Raw genomic sequence first — 9259 nt, forward strand, 5'->3', positions numbered from 1 at the left:
TTTCTTTCTTTCTTTTTTTTTTTTGAGACGGAGTCTCGCTCTGTCGCCCAAGCTGGAGTGCAGTGGCCGGATCTCAGTTCACTGCAAGCTCCGCCTCCCGGGTTCACGCCATTCTCCTGCCTCAGCCTCCCGAGTAGCTGGGACTACAGGCGCCCGCCACCTCGCCCGGCGACATTTTTCAAAAGAAGGCATACAAATGGCCTATAGGTATAGGAAAAAATGCTCAACAGCACTGATCATCAGGAAAATGTGAATCAAAGCCACATTGAGATATTGTCTCACTCCAGTTAAAAAGGCTTTTATCAGAAAGATAAAAAATAACAAATGCTGGTGAGCATAAAGAGAAACCTGAACACTTGTACAATGTTGGTGGGAATGTAAATTAGTATAGCCATGCAAGACAATATGGAAGTTCCTCAAAAACTAAAAATAGAAATACTATATGATCCAGCAATCCCACTGCTGGGTATACGTGCAAAAGAAAGAAAATTAGTATGTTGAAGAGATATCTGCATTCCCATTTTTATTTCAACATTATTCACAATAGTCAAGATATATAATCAACTTAAGTGTCTATCAATGGATGAATGGATAAAGAAAATGTGATGCAAATATACAATGGAATATTATTTGGCCATAAAAATGAAATCCTGTCATCTGTAGTAACACAGATGGAACTGGAGGTCATTATATTAAGTGAAATAAACCAGGTACAGAAACACAAATAGTCCATGCTCTCACTCATATGTGGGAGCTAAAATGGCGGATCTCATGGAGGTAGAGAGATGACTGGTGGTTACCAGAGACTGGAAAATGTTGGAGGAGGTGGGATGTAAAGAGAGGTTGGTTGCCGGGCGCGGTGGCTCAAGCCTGTAATCCCAGCACTTTGGGAGGCCGAGACGGGTGGATCACAAGGTCAGGAGATCGAGACCATCCTGGCTAATACGGTGAAACCCCGTCTCTACTAAAGAATACAAAAAACTAGTCGGGCGACGAGGCGGGCGCCTGTAGTCCCAGCTACTTGGGAGGCGGAGGCAGGAGAATGGCGTGAACCTGGGAGGCGGAGCTTGCAGTGAGCTGAGATCCGGCCACTGCACTCCAGCCTGGGCGAGAGAGCCAGACTCCGTCTCAAAAAAAAAAAAAAAAAAAAAAAAGAGAGGTTGGTTAGTGTGTGCAACAAACAGCTAGAAGGAATAAGATCTAGTGTTTAGTAGCACAGTAGGTTGACTATAGTTCACAATAATTTGTTTTATAGTTCCAAATAGCTGGAGGAGAGGAACTGGAATGTTCCCAACATAAAGAAGGGGTAAATGTTTGCGGTGATAGATATCCCAATAGCTCTGATTTGATCTTTACAATTATATCCATGAATCACAATACCACATGTATTATTAAAATACATACAACTATTATGTAGCTATTAAAAATTATTAAAAAATAAGTAGGAGGTAGAAAAATATACCATGTTTTGCTTGAGATAAGAAAAACCCATTTTTTAAAATCTTACCCTCTTCACAATACAGAAAATTTCTGTGATCAAAATATGTCAGGATTTCTCCCCACAGCAAACAATTCTTCAGCAGACATTAACTGGGTGTCCCACAATTCAATTTACTTCTGACACCGTCTACCTGCAGTTAGAGTCAGGCCCAACAGGCTCATGGTTCAGTTCCACAAGCCTGCTCCTCACTTCAAATAGCAATTGCAGGTAGTCGGTTGCCATCTATACTTCTGATTGACTAGCTATAAGCTGCAGTTCCCAAAACCCCCTCCTCAGATCTGATTAATTTGCTAAAATGGCTCACAGACCTCAGAAAAACACATTTACCAGTTTATTTTATTAATAACAGATATGATAAAGGATACAGATGAACAGCCAGATGAAGAGATATATAGGGCGAGTTCTAGAAGGGTTCCTAGTGCATGAGCTTCTGTCCTCATGGAGTTGGGGTGCACCACCCTCCTGGTGCATGGATGTGTTCACAACTGGGAAGCCCCTTGAACCCTGTAGTTCAGGGATTTTTATGGTGGCTTCATCATGTAGACATGACTGATTATTAACTCAATCTCCAGCCTTTCTCCTATCCTAGGGAATGGGGGCTGAAAGTTCCAAGCTTCTAATCATGGCTTGGTCTTTTAGGCATCTGCCCCCATCCAGCAGCCCACCAAGAGTTGCCTCATTAGAACAAAAGATGCTCCTGTCATCTGGGCAATTACAAGAGTTCTAGGAACTCTGTGTCAGGAACTAGGGACAAATATGAAAATATGTATTTTCTTATTATAAATCACAATATAAAACTTGCTAATAATAACCAAACAAACCTGAAATGTTATATTAATTCTTTTTTTGTCTTTTTTTTTTCCTTTTTGTGGAGAACGGGGTCTCGCTGTATTACCAGGCAGGTCTCGAACTCCTGGGCTCAAGCTATCCTCCCGCCTCTGCCTCCCTGAGAGCTGGGATTACAGGCGTGAGCCACCGTGCCCAGCCTTATTAATTCTAAATGAAGTAGATATCAGAACAAAGGATATTACCATTGATAAATATGGTATTTTCATAATAATAGAGGGATCAATGGATCAATTCATCAAGAAGATGTAATAACGCTAAATGTTTCAACTCGTAGTAACAAAGGTTTCAAAATACATAAAGCAGAAACTGAAAGAACTTCAAGCAGAAATGGACAAGTTCACAATTATATTTGAAAATTTCAATACCTCATTTTCATTAATTTATAGAACTGGACAAAAAAAAAAAGCAAGATTTTAGAAGACTTGACTAATACTATCGGCCAACTTGACCTAATTTAATTTATTTAAAAAACTCTAAGCTTTAGACAAGGGCACACGACAATTAATTGGAAAAGAATAGTATTTTCAACAAGTGGTGACATGACAACTGAGTTTCTGAATTTTGGTTGGACCCCTACTTCATACCGTGTGGAAAACATAATTCAAAATGGTTTGTACACCTAAATATAAAAGATTAAATTATAAAACTCTTAGAATAAAGTAATAGAGTTAATTTTCATGGCTTTGATTAGACAACAACTTTGTAAATACAACACCAAAAGCATAAGCAACATGAGAAAAATAAGTTGGTCTACATCACAGTGAAAAACTTTGGTGCTGGCCGGGCATGGTGACTCATGCCTGTAATTCCAGCACTTTGAGAGGCCAAGGCAGGTGGATCACATGAGGTCAGGAGTTTGAGACCAGCCTGTCCAACATGATGAAATCTTGTCTCTACTAAAAATATAAAACTTAGCCAGGCGTGGTGGCACATGCCTATAATCTGAGCTACTTGGGAGGTCGAGGCAGAAGAATCACTTGAGCTTGGGAAGCAGAGGCTGCAGTGAGCCAAGATCACACCACTACAGTCCAGCCTGGGTGACAGAGCGAGACTCCATCTCAAAAACAAAAAACAAACCCAAACTTTTGTGCTGCATACGGTATCATCACGAAATTTTAAAAGGCAACCCACAGAATACAATCAAATATTTGCTAATATATATCTATTAAGAAATTCATATTCTGAATATATAAAGAATTCTTACAATGTAATAATAATTTTAAAACCCCAATTTTAAATGGGTTAAATGATCCAAATGGACAGTTCTCCAGAGAAAATGTACAAGTAGCCAATAAGCACATGGGAAGATACTAACATTACTATTTATTAGGGAAATGCAAAACTACAATGAGATAACACTTCACACCCACTGGGATGGCTGTAACTAAAAAGACAAACAAGTGTTGGTGAGGATGCAGAGTGACTGGAAACCTCCTACATTGTTGGTGGGAAAGTAAACGGTGCAGCTGCTGTGGAACACAGTTCGGCAGTTCTCAAAAAAGTTAAACACAGAGTTCCTATATGACTCAGCAATTCTATTCCTAGGTCAATACTCAGAAGACATAAAAACATGTCCACACAAAAACTTGTACATAAATGTTTGTAGCAATATTATGCATAATAGCAAAAATGGAAACAACTTAAATTTCCATCAACTAAATAATATATAAATAAAATGTATATCAAAGTAATGGAATATTACTCAGCAATAAAAGGAAATAAAGTATTGATACATGCTACAACACAGATGTTCCTTAGAAACATTATGCTAAGTGAAAAAGCCAGTTACAAAAGACCACACATTGTATTTCATTTATATGAAATGTCCGAAATAGGCAAATCCATAAAAACAGAAAGTAGTGATTGTTCAGGGCTGGGGGAATGAGAAGGAAATGGGAAGTGGCGGCAAGTGGCCATGGGGTTTCTTTGGGGTGATGAAAATATTCTGAGATTAGATAGTAGTGACAGTTGCACCACCTTATGAATATACTAAAAACCACCAAATTGTACACTTTCAATGGGTAAATTTTGTTTTTGCATAATATGTGAATTATATGTCAATTTTTAAACTGCAGAAACAGAAAGAAATTAAAATAGTGGTTGCTTAGGACTGGGATAGCCAAGGGAATTGGATGATAATGGGTATGGGATGTTGTTTAGAGGGGAATGAAAATATTCTAAAAATTAAATTGTGGTGATGGTTACACAACTCTGTGAATATAAACCTTAGACTTTAAATGTGTGATTTCTATTGTTTATGACTTATACCGTAATAAAGGTATTTTAAAAAACACTCACCAAGCAACAGCAGGATACACTTTTCTTTTTCTTTTTCAATTTCACATGGAATATTCACCACAGTAGACCATATTCTGGGCCATAAACAAATCTCAATAAATTTAAAAGATTTCAAATAATAAGTTTGTGCTTTGACTATAATGGAATTCCATTAGAAATTATTTTAAAAGATACTTTTATAATTCCCACATGAAACACTTTACTGAAAATGTATTCTAAAAAATAATGGCTGAAGAATTTCCAAATTTAGCAAAAGACATACACATTCATATTCAAGAAACAATAACCCTCAAGCAGGATAAACCAAAGATCCATCATAGTAAAACTTCTGAAAACTAAAGAAAAAAAAAGAATGAAATGTGTAAGAAATTACACTTACTCCATAAGAAAAGCAATTCAAGTGAGAACAGATTTCTTATCAGAAATTACGGAGGCTAGCAGAAAGCGGAACAGTATTTTTCAAGTACTGAAAGAAAAGAACTGTTGATTCAGAATTCTATATCCAGGACAATATTATTCAGAAAAGAAGGATAGCAGAAAAAATATAGCAATGTGCTATCAGACAAAGTAGACTTTAGAGTAAATGAAATTACCAGGAAAAAAGAGGGAAATTACACAGTAATAAAAGGGTCAGCCCACCAAGAAGACAGAGCAATTCTAAATGTGTATGCACAAAGCTATAGAAGGGCAAAATATGTGAAGACAAAACTGACAGAACTAAAAGGAAAAACAGACTCACAGTTATTGGTGATTTCAACATTACACTCAGCAGTTGATAGAATACCTAGACAGAAAATCAGCAAGGATATAGAAAAGCTAAAAAAAAAAAAAAAACATGAACCAGCAGGATAAGCATTTGTGGCAGAGAATGCATTTTCTTTTTCTTTTTTTCATGAGATGATACTCTATGGTAAACTTTATGTACTTAGGAATTAATACCAACTCATTATTAGCAAAAAATAAACATCTTTACATCAAGAGTAGTTTTTCCTTTAATAAAAAAAGGTGCAATGTGTATAATGGACAAGGGATAATCAAAATTTGCCAAATGAGGCTAGTAAGACAATCCCAACAATTCACAATCATTATTCACTGGTCCATTAATCACAGGACAATATATACAAATGAAACTTACCTGGCCAGGCGCGGTGGCTCATGCCTGTAATCCCAGCACTTTGGGAGGCTGAGGCGGGCAAATCATGAGGTCAGGAGTTCAAGACCAGCCTAGCCAACATGGCGAAACCCTGTCTCTACCAAAAACACAAAGAATCAGCTGGACGTAGTGGCAGGCGCCTGCAGTCCCAGCCACTTGGGAGGCCGAGGCAGGAGAACCGCCTAAACCCAGGAGGTGGAGGCCGCAGTGAGCCGAGATTGCACCACTGCACTCCAGCCCAGACAACAGAGCGAGACTCCATCTCAAAACAAAAATAATAATGAAATAAAAATATTACCTACATAGTAGAAAAACATCAAAATTCAACCATGAATCCAGCACATTATCAAATGAATAGACAAAAATTCTACCAACAAACTTAAGAAAATATCATTATCTACGAAATTCAAGTACTACTGCTTAAAGAGCATTTACAGAACTCTCACCTCAAGGTTGCCCTGCAAAACAAGGTGAAATGCATACTCAAGACTCTTTAAGAATGAGCCACTGATAAGAACAATATATTTGTAACTTGTATAACATTTCATACATTTTTTTCAAGCACTGCAGGATAATTAATTTGCATCAGGCTTTCCAAATTAGAAAAGTTTCACTTATAGAACTTCTTTCCGGTGGGAGTTTTTGTGACTTTTCAAATAAATGTTAAAACTGAAAATATTCTTGCAGTTTCTAAACTATTAGAGTTTTAATCCTGTGTACGTTCTCGTATTTACAAGGTCCAGTCAGCTACAGTGTGCATTTTCATATGTCCTTGAGTGGGTATGAGAGAAATGAAACATTCCACATTCTGGACATTCATAGGGTTTTTTCTCAGGAATGAGCTGATGTCTTCAAACGGAACTAACACAACTGAAGGCCTTACCACAAATTTAAATTCAAAAGGCTTTTCTCTACTCTGAGTCCTCCCAAATCTTCAAAAACAGGAAAATCTGAAGGCTTGACCACATTTCCTACATTTTTTTTTTTTTTTTTTTTTTTTTTTTGAGATGGAACCTCGCTCTGTCACCCAGGCTGGAGTGCAGTGGCTGGATCTCAGCTCACTGCAAGCTCCGCCTCCCGGGTTTACGCCATTCTCCTGCCTCAGCCTCCTGAGTAGCTGGGACCACAGACGCCCGCCACCTCGCCCAGCTAATTTTTTGTATTTTTTAGTAGAGACGGGGTTTCACCGTGTTAGGCAGGATGGTCTCGATCTCCCGACCTCGTGATCCGCCCGTCTCGGCCTCCCAAAGTGCTGGGATTACAGGCTTGAGCCACCACGCCTGGCCCATTTCCTACATTCTTAAGGTTTCTCTGCAGTGTGAGCTCTTTCATGTTTATGAGGGAATGGGAAAGAGTAAATGTTTTACCACATTTCTTACATTCAAGGGGCTTTATTTATTTATTTATTTATTTATTTGAGATGGAGTCTCACTCTGTTGCCAGGCTGGAGTGCAATGGCACAATCTCGGCCCACTGCAACCTCTGCCTCCTGGGTTCAAGCGACCCTCCCACCCCAGCCTCCTGAGCAGCCAGGACCACAAGCCTATGCCACCACACCCAGCTAATTTCTGTATTTTCAGCAGAGACAGGGCTTCACCATGTTGGCCAGGATGGTCTCGATCTCCTGACCTCATGATCCGCATGCACAGGGCTTCCCCCCAACCCCCCGTGGCTTTTTATGTCCTTGAAAAAGAACTAAGACAACTGAAATGTGCCACCATGCCCAGCTAATTATTTTCTTTTTTTTTTTTTTTGAGACGGAATCTCGCTCTGTCGCCCAGGCTGGAGTGCAGTGGTGCGATCTCAGCTCACTACAAGCTCCGCCTCCTGGGTTCACGCCATTCCCCTGCCTCAGCCTCCCGAGCAGCTGGCATGAGCCACCACGCCCGGCATTATTTTATTTTTTGTAGAGACAGGATTTCACCATGTTGCCCAGGTTATTTCACATTGTTTTAATCCAGGCTGTCTATGAACTCCTGGGCTCAAGCAATACACACACCGTGGCCTCCCAAAGTGCTAGGACCACAGGCTGAGTCACTACACCTAGCCTCTATATCATGACTTCTTTCATGGCGAGTAAGGTGACTGGAATGAGTGTAGGCTTTACCGCACGTCTTACATTCATAGGGTTTTTCTCCAGTATGAATTCTTTCGTGGAGGTGAAGGGAACTGAGGCGACTGAAGGCTTGGTCACATTGTTTACATTCATGGGCTTTCTCTCCAGTATGAGTACTTGTATGGTTACAAAAGGAACTCAAACCACTAAAGGCTTTGCCACATTGTTTACATTCATAAGGTCTCTCTCCAGTATGAATGCTTCCATGGTCATGAAGGGAAGTGGAACAGCTGAAGGCTTTAGCACATTTGGTACATTTATAGGGTCTTTCTCCAGGGTGAGTCCTTTCATGCATCTTAAAAGAACAAGAAAATCTGAATGTTTTCCCACATTCCTTACATTCGTAGGGTTTCTCTCCAGTGTGAGTTTGTTCATGTATTAGACAGGAAACGGAAACAGTGAACGCTTTACTACATTGTTTACATTCATAGGGTTTTTCTCCTGTGTGAGTTCTCTGATGTCTTTCAACTGAATTGAGAAAATAAAAAGCTTTCCCACATATTGTACATTTATAAGCTGGATTTCCACTGTGCATTATCATGTGTCTTCTAACACCTGGAACAGAAATGAAGAATTTCCCACGCTGTTCACATTTATATTGCTTCTCTCCATATATATGGTTTGTATCCTGAGTGAGCTAGGATGTGCCTATTAAGGAGGGAATGACATACAAAGACTTTTCCACAAATACTGCATTCACATTGTTTTAATCCAGTAGAAATGTCCTCGTTCAGATCAAGATTTAGAATTTGGCTGACAACTTGTCCATACTGACTACCTTCTTTGCTTTCACACAGTCTCTGTACCATATGATTTCTACAGAAGCCAGGTTCCTGCAGGTTTCCTGCATCACTTCTCTGTAGAGATTTTTCTGAGAAGAATCTAGCAAAGCCCATTCCTCCTGGGTAAAGTTCACAGCCACATCCTCAAAAGCCACGGAGTCCATTCCTCGGCTTCCTGGGTGTCCTGGCGTCAGCTAGGGATGTCCCAATACCCACAGGTCACAGGGTGGCAGAGGCTGCTGCAGAGCCACTTGGGCCTCCCAGAGCCAAGAAGTAGCAGCGGAGATTAACAGGAAGAGCCTACTCTTTTTTTTTTTTTAATTAAAAAATTTTTTTTGAGACGGAGTTTCACTCTTGTTGCCCAGGCTGGAGTGCAGTGGTGTGATCTTGGCTCACTGCAACCTCTGCCTCCTGGGTTCAAGCGATTCTCCTGCCTCAGCCTCCCAACTAGCTGGGATTACAGGCACCTGCCACCAGGTCTGGCTAATTTTTTTATATTTTTAGTAGAGTTGGGGTTTCACCACGTTGGCTAGGCTGGTCTCGAATGTCTGACCTCAGAT

At 39.9% G+C, this 9259-nt stretch overlaps 1 pseudogene across 1 annotated transcript; it reads right to left on the reverse strand.

Annotated features, from left to right (window-relative positions):
• Positions 1-7713: 7713 nt before the first annotated feature.
• Positions 7714-8998, reverse strand: LOC117066504 (annotated as a pseudogene). Its single transcript, XR_004430365.1, has one exon. The product of XR_004430365.1 is annotated as a zinc finger protein 669-like (transcript).
• Between the last annotated feature and the right edge of the window lie 261 nt (positions 8999-9259).

The sequence above is a fragment of the Trachypithecus francoisi genome, unplaced genomic scaffold (genome assembly GCF_009764315.1).
Source record: "Trachypithecus francoisi isolate TF-2019V2 unplaced genomic scaffold, Tfra_2.0 Lachesis_group20, whole genome shotgun sequence".
NCBI classification, from domain to species: Eukaryota; Metazoa; Chordata; class Mammalia; order Primates; family Cercopithecidae; genus Trachypithecus; species Trachypithecus francoisi.